This window comes from Equus asinus, chromosome 15 (genome assembly GCF_041296235.1).
Source record: "Equus asinus isolate D_3611 breed Donkey chromosome 15, EquAss-T2T_v2, whole genome shotgun sequence".
Lineage (NCBI taxonomy): Eukaryota > Metazoa > Chordata > Mammalia > Perissodactyla > Equidae > Equus > Equus asinus.
The window spans coordinates 10,660,062-10,675,725 of NC_091804.1; the positions used below are offsets into that span (position 1 = coordinate 10,660,062).

Below are 15,664 nucleotides of genomic sequence, written 5' to 3' on the forward strand. Positions count from 1 at the left end.
TTTAGCCAATGGAAAGTGGCTGAAAGCACTGTGTGCCATTCCAGGTCTGGCCTATTACAGAAAAGAAAACAAAGCAAACCAAATGAAACCAAACCAAACCAAACCAAAACCCTTTCTGCACATGATCTTCCGTGCTCTTTCCTTTTCTGTCTGCTAGGTATCAATGCTCAGGGAAACTGTGGAATCCACAGGCTGAAGCTGGCACAACCTTTATCTGCCTGGGTCCCTGAGCACGGAGCAGAGCTGCCACTGACTTGAACAACTGCCTGTTGATTTTGAGCCATTATACATATGGGTCTATTTGTTAACATGTAATATTTGGCACATACTTATACTTTAAAAAAAAATTCATTGACTATGTGAAATTCAAATTTAACTGGGCATCTTGTATTTTTATTTGCTGTATCTGGCCATCCTACAATAAGAAGAACCACATTTAAAGTCCTTACATATCCATATAGAAACTTGCACATGAATGTTTATAGCATCCTTATTCATAATAGCCAAAAGTTGGAACCAGCCCAAATATCCATCAGCAGACAAACGGATGGACAAAATGTAGTATATCCGTATAAGGAATACTATTTGGCCGTAAAAAGGAATTAAGTGTTGCTACATGCTACAACAGGGATCAACCTTGAAAACATTATGCTAAGTGAAAGAAGCCAGTCACAAAAACCCACATACAGTATGATTTCATTTGTATGAAAATCCAGAATAGGGGAGTCTATGGAGACAGAACATAGGTTAGCAGTTGCTTGGGGCTGAGAGTGGGGGGAATGGGAGTATGGGGAGGGTAAAAGCTAAAGGACTCAGGGAGTCTTCTTGAGGTGATAAAATTGTGGTGATGGTGGCACATTTCTGTGAATATGCTAAAAACTTTTGAATTGTACAATTTAACTGTACAAGTATACATTTGTAATTGTAGTGTATGACATCTCAATAAAGCTGTGTTTAAAAAAGTTCTTACATGGCTTCATGTCCTTGCTCTAGCCTCTGGGTCACTGCTCTGATACCTTTGCCACTACATAGGAAGACATTAAGCATTCTAGAGAGTGATTGAAAAGAGGGAGTTTAAATTGTGATACTAAAAAAAAAAAAAGCAAAAAAGTAAAAACCTTGACTCCTCTTGGAAGTAGTCTATGACAAATAAAGGATTTTAAAAAGATCTTCCAATATAATTTTCCTGAGAAAGTATATAGGTAAATCAGGAATATGTATGCCCATAAAGCTTTTTAAGTTTTTTCTCTTAAAATCTGCATTACTTTCTACTACTCAAAAACAATCCCTCCAAATCCCTCTCTCTAATTAAAATAGATTAATTATATAACTTCTGGAAATTACTTTGGAAAATTATTTTTTCATTTTTCTTCTAACCAGTCACAAGATTTTCTATACTTTCTGCCCATTATAAATTTGTTGTAATGTATAAAGCAATACTAACTCTTCATTTTTTTTATCTCATACGATTGATATTACCATGACAACTTACCATTAGAAGAGTAAAATTGGTTAAATTTGTTCATAACATTTAGGTTTTAATGCTTGGCTCTGCAGTTTGGATGGCAATGCAATTTAAAAAGGTTTTTATTCATAAAAGATATGAATTCTTAAAGTGAAGTAAGTCACCTATCATTTAGATTTGATAAAAGCAGGAATTAGAGTGTTTACATTAAACTAGTATTTTTGCCATGAATAGATGAATTTTTTACTTTCTCACTGTTTTATTTTTAAAAGTTACATGTGAAAGAAATGAACAAAAGTCTTTTTCTTTGTAGGTATCAAAGAATGAAATCAAACAATTTTTATCGCATACATTGGAACAAAGAAAATTGAATAAAGTAATCAATAAAAGAGAAACTCTCTTAGGAAAAAAGAAGAATCAACGTAAATTAAGAATAAAAGGAATTCAAAATAAAGATCTTTTGAAAAGAAATAAAAATCATTGTAAGTAGAATTTCCTCTCACATGTATGTTAAAAATGACTTCATGTAATCTGAAATCAAATTTTAGAGTTACTTTCTGAAAGGTCTTAGGATATAGTCATAAATATTTTAACACACAAAAACCTTAAATTTTGTCTGCTCCTGTCCCCCATCTTAGATTCAGATTTGTGCTAATGATAATAAGCGAGGTTGATAATTAGGACTCACGGATAAAAAAATCTCCAAAATTATGTGATAAAACATTTATCAGTTATCCTAATAGAAACCCTTGTGCTTTAAAGAAAACAAAAATTAACATAGTGCCCTTTTTTTCCCTCTAGCCTAGCAATCTAAAACTGCCCCCAGTAAAGACACACTTAATTAGTTGATAGATTTCTCTGAATGCAAGACGGGTCTAGAAAATATAAACAATGTCTCCATAGATCCTGTGTGCAGGAGTTAACTGGTGCTCAATTATAAAATTTTGAGAATCATTTTCAACATTTGATTTAAGTATAATGCATGAAAGCCTTTTCTAACAGATGTGTATGAACTTCTATTTTATTAACATATTATTTAAGAGAGGGAGAAACTTCTTTGGCACAGAAAAATTAAGAATATCAGTTTTTAACAGCGTTATAAAAGCACGTACAGGGCCTGGCCTGGGGGTGTAGTGGGTAAGTTTGGTACTCTCCACTTCAGAGCCCAGGTTTGCAGGTTCGGATCCTGGGCACAGACCTACACCACTCGTCAAGCCATGCTGTGGTGGCATCCCATGTATAAAAAAGTAGAGGAAGACTGGCACAGATGTTAGCTCAGGGCCAATCTTCCTCAAGCAAAAAGAGGAAGATTGGCAATCGATGTTGGCTCAGGGCCAATCCTCTTCAGCCCTCCCCTGCCAAAAAAAGTACGTATCTTAAATTTATGTTAAATCCAAATCATATACATTGAAACATTCATTTGACCATTTTTTGACATAGAAACATGACCTGCTTTTTATTTAGCATTGGTGTCCTGATTGGCATTGCTGGTACAAATCACACTCAAACTGCATCTTCTATGATTTCCCATCTCAGGTTTTGTTTTTTGGGTTTCTTTAATGCTTTTTGGTCGGGAAGATTGGTCCTGAGCTAATATCTGTTGCCAATCTTCCTCTTTTATTTTTTCTCCTCCAAAAGCCCCAGTAGTTGTCATTCTAGTTCCTCTATGTGGGATGCCACCACAGCATGGCCTGACGAGCCATGTGTAGGTCTGCGCCCAGGATCTGAACTGGCGGAGCCGGGGCCGCCACTGAAGTGGAGAGCACAAACTTAGACACTCGGCCAAGCACCAGCCTCCCATCTCAGGTTTTTAACAAAACAAAAAACTAAAGCCATTTATGGAGAAGATCTGTAGGCAGAATCCTTTCAGATATTTGCAGACTTTCCCCCTTGTCATGTATAGATGCTTCACCCACAATTAAATTGGATAATTTTTAGTGGCTTTCCTTTAACAAATGTTTTCATAGTAATTCAATTACTTTACTTAGAAACACATTTTCTTTCTGCACTTGTATTTAATCATCTTACATATTGTTTAATTAAATTCTGTAATTTTAATAATAGTACAACTGGTACAAACAGGTTTGGGAGCAAGCACTCCTGCTTTTTGATAAGCACACAAAGGGTGGAAACAGGAGTGCACACATACGCTTCTGAGAATCCCACTAGCTGCAAGCATTCAGTGTGCTGTGGACATCAGTAAGAAAGCTGGATAGAAGAAGTGAAAAGCATTTAATTTCTCAAATTAATTTGGCAAATAAGGTAGGTAGAGGTTGTTTAAGAGAGATTCTGCTGTTTAAAAGAGTAAATAATGTCACCTTCCACATGAGATTCCTTTCCCTTATATGGAAGTGGTTATATTATGCCTAATAATAATAAATAATAAGCTAACTAATTGAGCATTCTCCATATTAGGTGCTTTATCCAATTTAATGTAGGTTATATTATCTCCACTTTATAAGACGTGAAACCTGTAGCACAGAGAAGTAAAGCAACTTACTTAGCATCAAAAAACTAATATTTAGTAAAGACACTACAATTTGAACTTAGGTAGTCTGGTGCCACAGTCCTCTAGCTCTTAGCCATTACACTACACGACAATATCAAGAAATTTTAATCCTATCCTTCTCAAAATAATTTTAGGCAAATATTGAATTATACGATGCAATTTCCTGAGCACCAAATTTACTTGAAGGTTTTAAGGGAAATAAATAATGGTAAATAATTTAAAACATTTCTGTTTTAGAACTAACAGCTATAATGTATGCAGCAGATTTCAAAATTCACATTTTGAATTATCAAACCTAAGACTTCAAAGAAATGCCTTCCTGCCCTCCAGACCTCCAGGGAGTATACATTGCGTTCATCACTGCCTATCTAAATGTTCAGAGGACATCTGAGAAGCCCTGACTTATAATAGCCATACTGTCCATTCATCAAGATTTCCCTAAGTTAGAAAATGTTTCCTTCTGAGAGAAGTAAATATATAAAAGTGATTATTGTTAATAAGAGCAATAGATAGAAATTGAGAACCAAAGGATCCCAGAGGAGATAGAGGTTAGTTTTGGAGCTGGAAGGACTCTTATTGATCCTGGTCTCTACTTGTTTTTTATGAGAGTACTGCCTTGACAAAGATTTTTTTATTTTTTATTTTTACTTTGGTGAGGAAGATTGGCTGTAAGCTAACGTCCATGCCAGTCTTCCTCTATTTTGTTATGTGGGATGCTGCTACAGCATGGCTTGATGAGTCGTGTGTAGGTCCACACCCAGGATCCCAACCCATGAACCCCTGGGCTGCTGAAGCAGAGCACACAAACTTAACCACTACACCACCAGGCTGGCCCCAAAGATTTTTAAATGTTTTACACTTTAATATTCTAAAAGTATTTTCCCCCACATTTACCCCCTGCCCCCCAAATACTGGCTCACTGCTCGGTTAAAGACTAGGCTCTAGATCTGACATAGAAAGGTTGACATGCGTGTTACTTGAAGTGTCAGGTAAAGTTTTGACAGGAAATAATTGGCACATTTAAATTGAGTCATTTGAGAAAAGTTTAATAAAGGGGCTATTTCCATAAGTGTAGACAGAAATGTTGGGAAACCAAAAAGTAACCCCCAGGCTAGTAATAGCAATGGCATTACCACCTGTAGGCCTGAAGGGTCACAGAGCAGTGGTGGCTACTGGAATACTGAGAAAGAAAACAAGAAATATGTGGAGAGGGCTCTCTGACAGAACTATGACCTTAAATCAAGGGACAAAGCCAGCCTGCAGCAACCCTGATCAGGGAGCCAGGAAATAACTACACCTACCTTACTGTCTTCCTACCCTTCATGCTTCCTGCTGGTGCCTTTCAGTCAAACCTAACCAGGAGCTAGAGGGGAAAGGAGTCCACTGATGCAGTCCATGTGGATTAGTGTCCCAGGGCACAGAGCAGGATGGAATGGATCTAGAAATGCATTCAGAAAACATCCAACATGCTGGGTTTTCCAGACAAGGGAAATTAGATGGCATGAATTAAAAGGATGAGGACTTTTAGTGGCATGCAATAGAAGCATAGTTATTAGAAGTAAAATACAGAATCTTGGAATTAATTAAGGAACTTTAGAGGTCATCTAGTCTAATATCTTTCATCAGATAATTCCTGGTAGATGACACCAGCTCCTACTTAAATGCCTGTGGATAAACACACTATATCATACAAGGCAGCTTGTGATATTATTTAATACATCTCTTTCTTATAAAGTTCTTCACTTAGAGTAAACCAGAATCACTTCCCAGCAGTGATCTTAGCGTTAGTCTGTGTTAAATTATGGCAACTGGAGCTGGACATAACAATCCTGCAATGGAGCTGTTTCCCTATGTCACTGAATACTGTGGCTCATGCAGATGGTTTCCAAGATCCTGTTTGTTTTCGGCACCCATTCACAGTGATGATGCATGAAAAATTTAGAGCAAATTGAAATCTTTTCTCACCTAAAAGTACTAAGCCAGTATATCAGTCAGGGTTCAATCAGAAAAAAAAGAACCAGTAGGAAATTAATATTAAAGGATTTATTGTAAGAGATTGGCTTACGTGTTTGTGACAGCTGGCTGGGCAAGCCCAAAGTCCGGAGGATGGTTTGTCAGGAAAGGCAGGCTGGAACTCTCCTGCAGGAGCCAAAGCTACTGTTCACAGGTGGAATTTTTTCTTCCTCAAGGAAACCCCAGTTCCATTCTTAAGGCCTTTCAATTGATTGAATCAGGCCAACCCAGATTATCTAGGATAATCTCCCTTACTTAAAGTCTTCATCTGCTTATGGTTTTAATCACATCCATAAAATACCCTCACAGCAACAACTAGATTAGTGTTTGGTTTAATAACTGGAGACTGTAGCCTGGTCAAGGAGACACATGAAATTGACCATCACAGCCAAGTAGCCTCTAATCCTTATGTGTTCCTCTAAATTTTTGAATCCAAGTGTAGGATTTTACATTTACGCCTATTCAATTTCATTGAGTTTACTTTGGTTTATTATTTTAACCTATTGATTACCTCAATTCATCAGCCATTCTCTCCTAGTTTTCTGTCATTAAAAATTTTGACAAGCTTGCCTTCCAGTATTTTCCCCAAGTTCTTGTTAGAGAAGTTAGCAAGACGGGGCCAAGAGCTTAGAGCCCACAATAATCTACCACAAATCGCCAGAATTATATTTACCCACTGATCAACTAGATAAAAATCTACATATGATGAGGTTGAGAAAAGGCAGTTTTATTTGCCAGAAGGTACAGTTTGCACTGCCCTTGTTTGGGAAGATGCCTTAATAAGCATTTTGGATAGAAGGTTGTCAAACCCCCCTTCCTGATACCCCACCTTCAACCCCCACAGAAGCCTAGTGTCAGCTGATTCCAAGTATTCAAGGGTGGAAAGAGATTGCACTGCAGAGCCAGGGAGAAGAATTTTGTCATTTTACTTTTGCAAGAGAGAGAAGAAAAGAGAATAGGAGAAGAAATAGGGAAAGAGCAGATATAAGGAGCCAGAAAGATGGTGTGGGCTGTGCTAACTTGAGAAACCAGTAAAATTCAAAATTTGGGGGAACTTGATTGATATTTTTAGATTAGTGATGCCTAAGATGACCATTAAAGTTGTTTTTGTTCTTGGAATTAATCATCATCTCGTTCTGCTCTATGAAATCTTTGGTAAAAATCTATGTTCCGCATAAATGCTTTATAAGAGTGAATCTTCTTTTGGGATAACTCAAAGAGATGCTGAGTTTCACTGTGGGTTGATATGAGAAAGCCCAGGAACCATACTTATGGAATCAGAAGTTAAGAAAGTAGAAGGAGCCATAGAGAAGTAACCTTCCCCAGAGGGAGGGTTTGAACTTCACAAGCTGTGGAATGAACCAGGAATATGGTTATACTGAGAACTGGTTGTCAATACGGCTAAAAACCTTGTTAAACTCTGTTCTCATTCAGTTCCCATTTCAATATTTTGTGCACAGGATATCATACAAGATAGGATATAGGTGTTCTGTATAAATGCTATTCCCCAGACTTACTAGAAATGAAAAGAGAAATGAGATTTAACCTAACATTTTCAAAAACTCTTCCTAATTCTTAATGATCACATCTCCTTACCTCAAGGCTTACAGGCAATGTATAATAATCTGTTGAAGAACTTAAAGAGATTAACGTCAAGCTGTTTCTAGAATATGAAAATATTTCTCCATATCTTGAAAACAAGGGAACTATTTACCCATTTTCAGTCCTCTACCGCTTGTCGCTTTACCCAGAATTTCTCAAACATAACCAATAGCATTTGTACTCCTCTTACTTCAAGGCAAGATCTGTGCCTGCCATTGTATCTGTCACATAGCTAATATGAATAAATATTTTGCTGAATTAAATTGAATTGAATTCTTCCTGTATGGAACTACAATGTAAACTTACATCTTCTGACTCCAAGTTCAGCATTCTCTACGATATACTACAGTATAGGTGCTACATAAAAATAATCAAGCCTTACATTTTAAGAGTACATTTGAATAGTATTTTATAGTTGAATACAATGCTTTCACATCCATTACATTTTTTTAAATGGCATGTTCATTTCCCCTCAGGGTATCTTATCACTATAACTTCAACAACTAATTCTTCTTTCTGAGTCAGAATTGAGTCTAATTGAGTCTTTATTAAATTGTTAGCAAGACAAATCAATAATTAATCATGCATTGGGAACAATGGAGGCTATTCCTGCAGGAAACTGGAACACTGCCTTCTACGTCCTTCCTGACCAGATCCTTTGTGGCATTTCTTGGAATTAATCATCACTAATTTTGGTGATCCGACCAGATCACTACCGTGTTCTTGGTTGAAGGGCGGGTGTCTTAGAATCTGGCTTTAAGCAAGTCTCTGCGTTCTTTTTTCTTGCTTCTGGGGTCTGTGACCAGCTAGGCTAAGTTTATCACTTGTATCCCACTTTACTGACTTTTGGAATATATGTGGAGGACACTATGAAGTGCCATTTAGATCTCCCCTTCATTGAAGGACTTGTTGCCCAATTGCTGGGAGTGCAGTTTGCAGACAGCCTTCAGCAGCAGGCCCTCAGGGACTGTCTTAGCTACAGAAAACTACATAGCCAAACGTTATGCCTCCTCTGTGGGGCAGCCCACTTCCAATGACTAATCAATTCAGGAGCATAAAGGCCTGACCATCTCAGCCTAATCTGGGATCCGTTAGAAGAGCTATTTTAGCTCCAGAGCACCCTGTGAGCTCAGGCAAAGATTTCATTGGGCTTCCATCACAGTTTCTCTCTGTGCACAGTCCAACTTCTTCCCCAGGTGTGGTTCCCAGGGGTACTTCTTAATAAACACCTTGAACTCTTAGAATCTGCTTATCAGGGAACACAATCTGAATACCATTAATGTCTTTCCTATTACTTACTGAAAGTTTTTCTTTAGCTCAACACAAGTTTTACGTAAGTGAGTTGATTTTAAAAGAAAATTACTAAAGATCTCTCATTCTAGCAAAATGGTGGGCTAATCCAACTTGAAAATCCTACTGCTACAAATACCTAAAGATTATGCCTCAAGTATACCAAAACTCTTTTTTTAAAAAAAATACAGAGCTGGGCTCACAAGAAACTGAAATCTCCAGTTGTTAGAAATGATGAGAAATAAGTATGTGAGTTTGTGTTTTGGCTAGCTGTGATCAGAGCTGGTAACGTGGTAATGGATGAGCCTTGGATTTTAAATCCCAGCCTAGGAAAATCAAAAAGACTTTAGGATTTTTGACAAGAGAATCAGGATGAAGAGCTATGAACCTGTCTAGGAGTCTCATAGAGCTGTTCATGCAGAGGAAGGGGAGATCAGGAAAAACAAACAAGCAAACCACCCACCGGTGGAGGCAAATGTCAAGGAAGCTCTTCCTCTGCTTAGGCTCTCACAGGGAAAAACATATCCCTGGGATAACCTGCACCACAGCCCTGCGCCTTAGACAGGTTTGAATTTGAATTTATGCCACACGATTTTTTGGTAAACGATTTCAAGCCAATACGTTAACATATAAAAATTTCCTCCCATCAATAAGATAAGTCTGGACACTTGACAGAGCAACACAAAAATCACTTTGGAGAAACATTTCCACAATTCCTCCATAAAAAGCATTGTTGGGATGAGTTTGTAAGAAAGTTTGATAAAATGCACCAAGTTAAAAGAAATCTACTCAGTGAGAGTCAGTTCGCACATGCGTGCACCCCTCACACACATGCTTACAATATAAGGCATAGCACCCCCAAGTCTTAATATAGTAGAACAACAACGTGAAAAAAGTCTATGGAATAAATATATTTTAAAATGGTTAAGAAGTCACTAAAAAAAAGACAAGGCATCATGAAAAATGAATAGGCTGCTGTGTAAAAGAACCAAATAGAACTAAAAAAATGAAAAGTATGTTCATTTAAATTAAGTGAGTGGATAAGTCAAACAAAGGATTAGATACTGCGGAAAAGAACATTAATGAACTAGAGAAAGATCAGAAGAAATTACCCTGAATACAGCCCAGAAAGAAAATATGAGTCGAAGGACAGAGACTCTTAGATTAAAATAAAAATATTATACTCAGATATATGATGTTTGCAAGACATATACTTAACACATGACACAAAAAGATTGAAAGTAAGTAGATGGAAGTGATATCCTAGGCAATAGTAAGTAAAAGAAAGTTGATATTATTGGCGCCGGCCCAGTGGCGCAGCAGTTAAGTTCTCATATTCCGCTTCTGGGTGGCCTGGGGTTCGCCGGTTCGGACCCCGGGTGCGGACATGGCACCGCTTGGCACACGATGCTGTGGTAGGCATCCCACATATAAAGTAGAGGAAGATGGGCACAGATGTTAGCTCAGGGCCAGGCTTCCTCAGCAAAAAGAGGAGGACTGGCAGTAGTTAGCTCAGGGCTAATCTTCCTCAAAAAAAAAAAAAAAGAAAGTTGATACTAGTTTCAGACAAAATAGACTTCAAGGTAAAGTCATTAACAGGGAGAAAGCATCATGACCTAGTGTTCAGAGGAACAATCCAGCAAAATGACATGATGTCTATCTTGAAAAACTCAGGAAAATCTATTAAACCATGAGAATTAATAAAGTTTGGCAAAGTTGCTGGATTTAAAAATTAATATAAAATCAATCGCATTTCTATATATGATATAAAAACAAATAAAAATGAAATTACTAAAATATTATTTAAAATAGCAATAAAAACTAAAATGTACCTAAGATAAATCTAACAAAAGATATACAAGATGTTTAAGAAGAGGGAAAGCATAAAACTTTATTGAAGAATATAAAAGAGACTCAAATAAATGAATAGTTATTATGTTTGTGAATGGGAAGACTCAAAATTCTAAGATGCCATTTCTTGTCAAATTAGTTTAAAAATTGCCCAAAGGGGTTTTCATGGAATTTGACAAACTAATTTTAAAAGTATATATGACCAAGTCTAAAGATAGCCAAGATTCTTTTGAAGCAGGATGAGATATGGAACTTGCCCCACTAGATTCTTACTATAAAATATTTGTAGAAACGGTATGGTATGGACAGATTGAAAAATATAAAGGAGTCTAGAATCTGCCTCATATATACAGGGGAATTTGGTATATGAAATTACAAGCCACAAACCATCTGGGAAAGGATAAACAAATTGAATTGATAAACAAACTGAATCGCAGGCAGTTGATTCTCATTTAGAAGATTAAGATCAGATCCCATCTTCACCTAATACACAAAAATGAATACTAAGTGAATTAAAGACCTAAATGTGACTATCAAAGCTTTAATAATTTTAGAAAAGAACATTATGATATTGGCATAAGAAAGAATTCTTAGAAAAGACAAAAGTAAAACTATAATGGCAAAATTCACAAATTTGACTACCTTAAAATTTAAAAATTTAAGAGGTATTTTTATTATAAAGTGCGGGGGGGGGGGAGGAGGAAGCGCCACAGACTAGAAGAGGGTATTGCAACAAATACAGTCAACAAAGAATTAGTATTTGGTTATATAAAGAACACCTACAAATCAACAGGAAAACCAAATAGAAAACTGAACAAAGGATACAAATAGGCACTTGAAAAAAGAAAACAACCAAAGGCCAATAAATATATTTAACTTCACTAGTAATTGCAGAAATGCAAATTTGATAGCAAACATTTATCATTTCACACAGATGGCAAAACAAAAAGATAACCCCATGAGTGAGCCAGAATTTGAGGAAAGGAGAACCATCATACATCACTAGTGAGGGTCTAAGTTTGGTACAACCTCTTTGAAGAGCAGGATGGTAATATTTAGTAAAGTTTAAGATGCATATACCCCATAGTTGGCACATGTACTTGTAGAAATATATCCTAGAGAAATTCTCACTCATCTGTATAAGAAAATGTGTGTAAATATTTTCATTGCAGAATTGGTTTTGGTAACATAGAAGTTGGAAAACCTAATGTTCATGGAACGGGTAGGATAAATAAGAGAGGAATGAACAAATAAACTGTTCTATTCACCCAAAGAATTTTGCCCAGACAATTGGCACTGGTTAAAGGAGTGAATGAGGCCTACTCGTATCCAGATGGATAAATCTCAAAAAGTGAAAAAGCAAGTTGCAAAAGTATATACAGTATGGTACTATTTATATAAAGTATAGAAATAATGTTGGATACATCTATGTAGTAAAAGAGCTACATACCAGCGTCAGGACAGTAGCTCCCTCTGAAGAGGGAGCAAAGGGAAAAGATCTTGGGTAGAGGCTTTGGGTGTGTCTCTTACATTTGCCTGTGTCTGTTTCCTTAGAGAGATACCTAAAACAAACAAGGCAGAATGTTACCATCTGTTAAATTTTGTGGGGGTGGGGGGGGTGGGGGTGGAGGAGGATGGGATATGGTGAGGTATATTTTATTTTCTTGATTTTTAAAATATGTTTGAGATATTTCATTGTTAACTTTTTGAAGAAAAAAATGGAAGTTAGTGTCATTGCCACAAACAGAATCTACATATGAATATATACTAAATATGTTAACTATCAAAATTTTAGTTTCTGTGTGTACCACTTAAAATTATCTTATGAACCCTTTGGGAAACAGTAACCTAAGGTGGCATAAATTAGCAAGTGCAGCTGTCAACCCACTTTCAGCAGTCACCATCTTTCTCTTTCAGCATGTCACCGTGTTTCCCTTGCCCCTTCCTCTCTCACTTACTGAAGGGCTTCCCATTATTCAAGACCTCCCACAGGCACTGTCTGCTTATATAATCATGTCCAAACCAACTAGACCAGGTACTGTCATGTGTGCATAACGATGCTGTGAACCATCAAGACCAGATTAAATCGTGCTCACTATCTTCTGTTGGAGAAGGTGGGAGAATATATTATATACTTTTTAGATGTATTTCAATCAGAAAACAGTCAGAATAAAAAGGGATATGACTTGTCTAATGGGAAAAATGATTTATATGAAATACATTTCTCAATAATGTGAGATAAATGATGTATTGCTATAAATAAGCCGTTGTTTCAAATACTTAAATTACATTTATTTTCAACAAATTTATTTTGGACCTCTTTTCCAAATTTTTCATCAACTGATAGTAACTTTGTGTTTATCACATGCCTTTACCTATTATGTAGCTCTGAGAAACAATATGAGCACAGACTCTGGAGTCAGATTGCCTAGATTTGAATATGGGTACCAATTGTATGACCTTGGGCAGGTTACTTAATCTCTGTATGCCTACATCACCTCATCTGTAAAATGGGAATGTTAACAGCTGCTTCCTCTCACAGTCAGTGAGAAAACTGCCTGGTGCCTAAGTGCTTTATAAATTTTAGCTTCTATTATAACAATATATAGTTTTTGTTTTTTCACTTGTTTTATAAACTGTATTTCTTTCTGCTAAATTAAGAGTTTTAGATAGTGAAATAAATCTTTGTATGTCAGACTCCCTGTTATTTCAAGTTTTGCTTTTAGCAAATATTTGAAGAGGAAATTCTTTTTCTGCTTATAATACAATTTGTCTATCATTTCCTAGCAATAGCACTGGAGGCATTTATGTTTGACAGCAATAATCTGGGGACAGTGTGAATAAACTTGATTATTGTAAATATCTGTGCTCTTGTTCAAGTGTATTTGAGCTGGCGTCCTCTTTATCTGACTAAACTCTTAGTTGAGTCATTCTTTCTTGGATGGAGTTATTTTTAGTAATGGATCGTTATTCTCTTTCCTTATCTGGGACTGTATCTTCCTGGCACACATTAAGGGCAAATGTGAAGAGCTCTTCTGATGCATTATTTAGAAAATCAGAAGCCGAAGTTGGTTTATATTAAATACAATTGAAATTAGATAAGCAGGATGCAATGTCTGTGTAGGCAAGATTTTCTGCAGGGGAAAGAATTTCCCATTTTTATTTCTTTGTATCATTTTAATGGTGAAAGCACGTGATTTTAGTCAGACTAAAAGATACTCATCTCCCAGTTCAATTGTTAATTCCTTTAACTTTCAACGATCCTTTATCATTGGCTCATGGTTTATCATTGGTTCATCATTGGTTCATGATGTAATTAGAATTTGAGATTCAAAATAATGAATTTTCTTCCTTTTATTTTTCTAGATGGTTTAAATGGTATTTATTTATTTAAATGTTAAGGTTTTAAGATTTTGTGGTGAAACATATAAGAGGGTGAGGAATGCAGGATAGGGCAAGAGAAGGAGCTGAGAAAAGAGAAAGTTTCAGAAGTTCAGAGCTTTGAAAAATGAATTGCACTGGAGGACTGGCCCCTTTCCATAAGCAGGGGAGTTAGATCCCCACATCAATCAGTCAATGACTACAGGCCACCAGCACCTCAGGGGTTACATATCCATGTTGAAGACCTAGTTTTATTTCCTAGATCTCCTCAATTCCCACCATATTTTTCTCTATTTCTCCTCAGCCACTTACCCACCACATGTAGAGCTATTTAACAAATATGATTTCAAACTCCAAAATTGTCTTTGATCAGAGCTGCCTTCCTGCCACTTCTGCTCTCTCTCTTTCTCCTACTCAGACCTGCCTTCACCTTCACAATGACTTCTACTTCCTGCTCCTACTCTCTCTTCACTCCTACATCCACTCCCCTCAGTATCACTTATGTCCACAGCCAGCCTGGACTGCATGACCAACCATGACACTCAAGCCCTCACTCTTGGTTAAAGATGCATTCCCACCCCTCATTGTTTCATACCCATGGTTCATTTGCATAGACTGTTTCCTCCAAATAGGATGTCAGTTTCATCCTCTTGGCCTGACAAACTCCTACCCACCTTTCAAGAACTATCTAAAATGTCACTTCATTTATGAAGATTTTTTTATTTCACTTAGTCAGAGTAAGGTGCCTGAAGTGGGCATTTGCTGTGTGGGGGCTTCCCATCATCCATTTTACCTTTCTCACTATCTCAATTTCCTTTTGAGGAAGTAGGTCTTCCCCAATGGATACATTCTTATAGGAATGGAATGAGAACATTTTCTTCCCTAACTAGACCCTTCAGATTCATCCTCCATGGAGTCTGGAGCAGAGAAAAGTTCCTAAAAGGATTGGATTCCAATCCATCCCAGTAGCAGTATCTGCTTCTTACTACTTCCAGAGATGCTCTCATTCCTGACCAATCTATTGGTTCTATGAGCTTTCAACAGCCTCCCAATAAGTTTCTTTTGCTTGAGTCAATCAGATTGAGTTCCTGTTGCTTACAGAAACCCAATCTGTGCTGTACTCTCACAGTACCTTATTACATAGTGTCTGCCACATGTCATTGTAATTTTTCGTAAACTTGTCTGTCTCCACGCCAGGCTGAGACAATGTCTCAATCAGCTTTATAAACACGATGTCTAGCACTGTGTCTAATACATGGTGTGTGTTCAATTCATACTAAGTGGATAAGTTAATGTTTGGATGACAGAGAACAAGTTGTCTCCAGATCTCCTCTTTCTCATTAATATCTGAAACAAGCAAGCGGGCCCTTTCTGTTCCAAAGATTTGCTTCTAGTCATTATGAACAAGAGGACTTTGCATGAATTCCACAAGAACAAGTGACAGGGATTAAGGAATAGACTTGAAAAGGGAAATTTACAATTGAAGGGTCAGCAAGAGAAGGCATAGATTCCCAGGTCTCCCATCATCCCACAGAGAGGTGAGTTGGGTCTAG

The 15,664-nt window shown here is 36.9% G+C and overlaps 1 protein-coding gene across 1 annotated transcript in view; it reads left to right on the forward strand.

Moving 5' to 3' along the window:
* The first annotated feature begins 1,784 nt into the window (after window positions 1-1,784).
* SEL1L2 (SEL1L2 adaptor subunit of SYVN1 ubiquitin ligase) overlaps window positions 1,785-15,664 on the forward strand; it is a 73,766-nt gene continuing 59,886 nt past the window's right edge. Inside the window, exon 1 of the mRNA XM_044748589.2 lies at window positions 1,785-1,947. The gene's annotated coding sequence lies outside the window, so the exon portion shown is untranslated. The remainder of the gene's footprint in view (window positions 1,948-15,664) is intronic.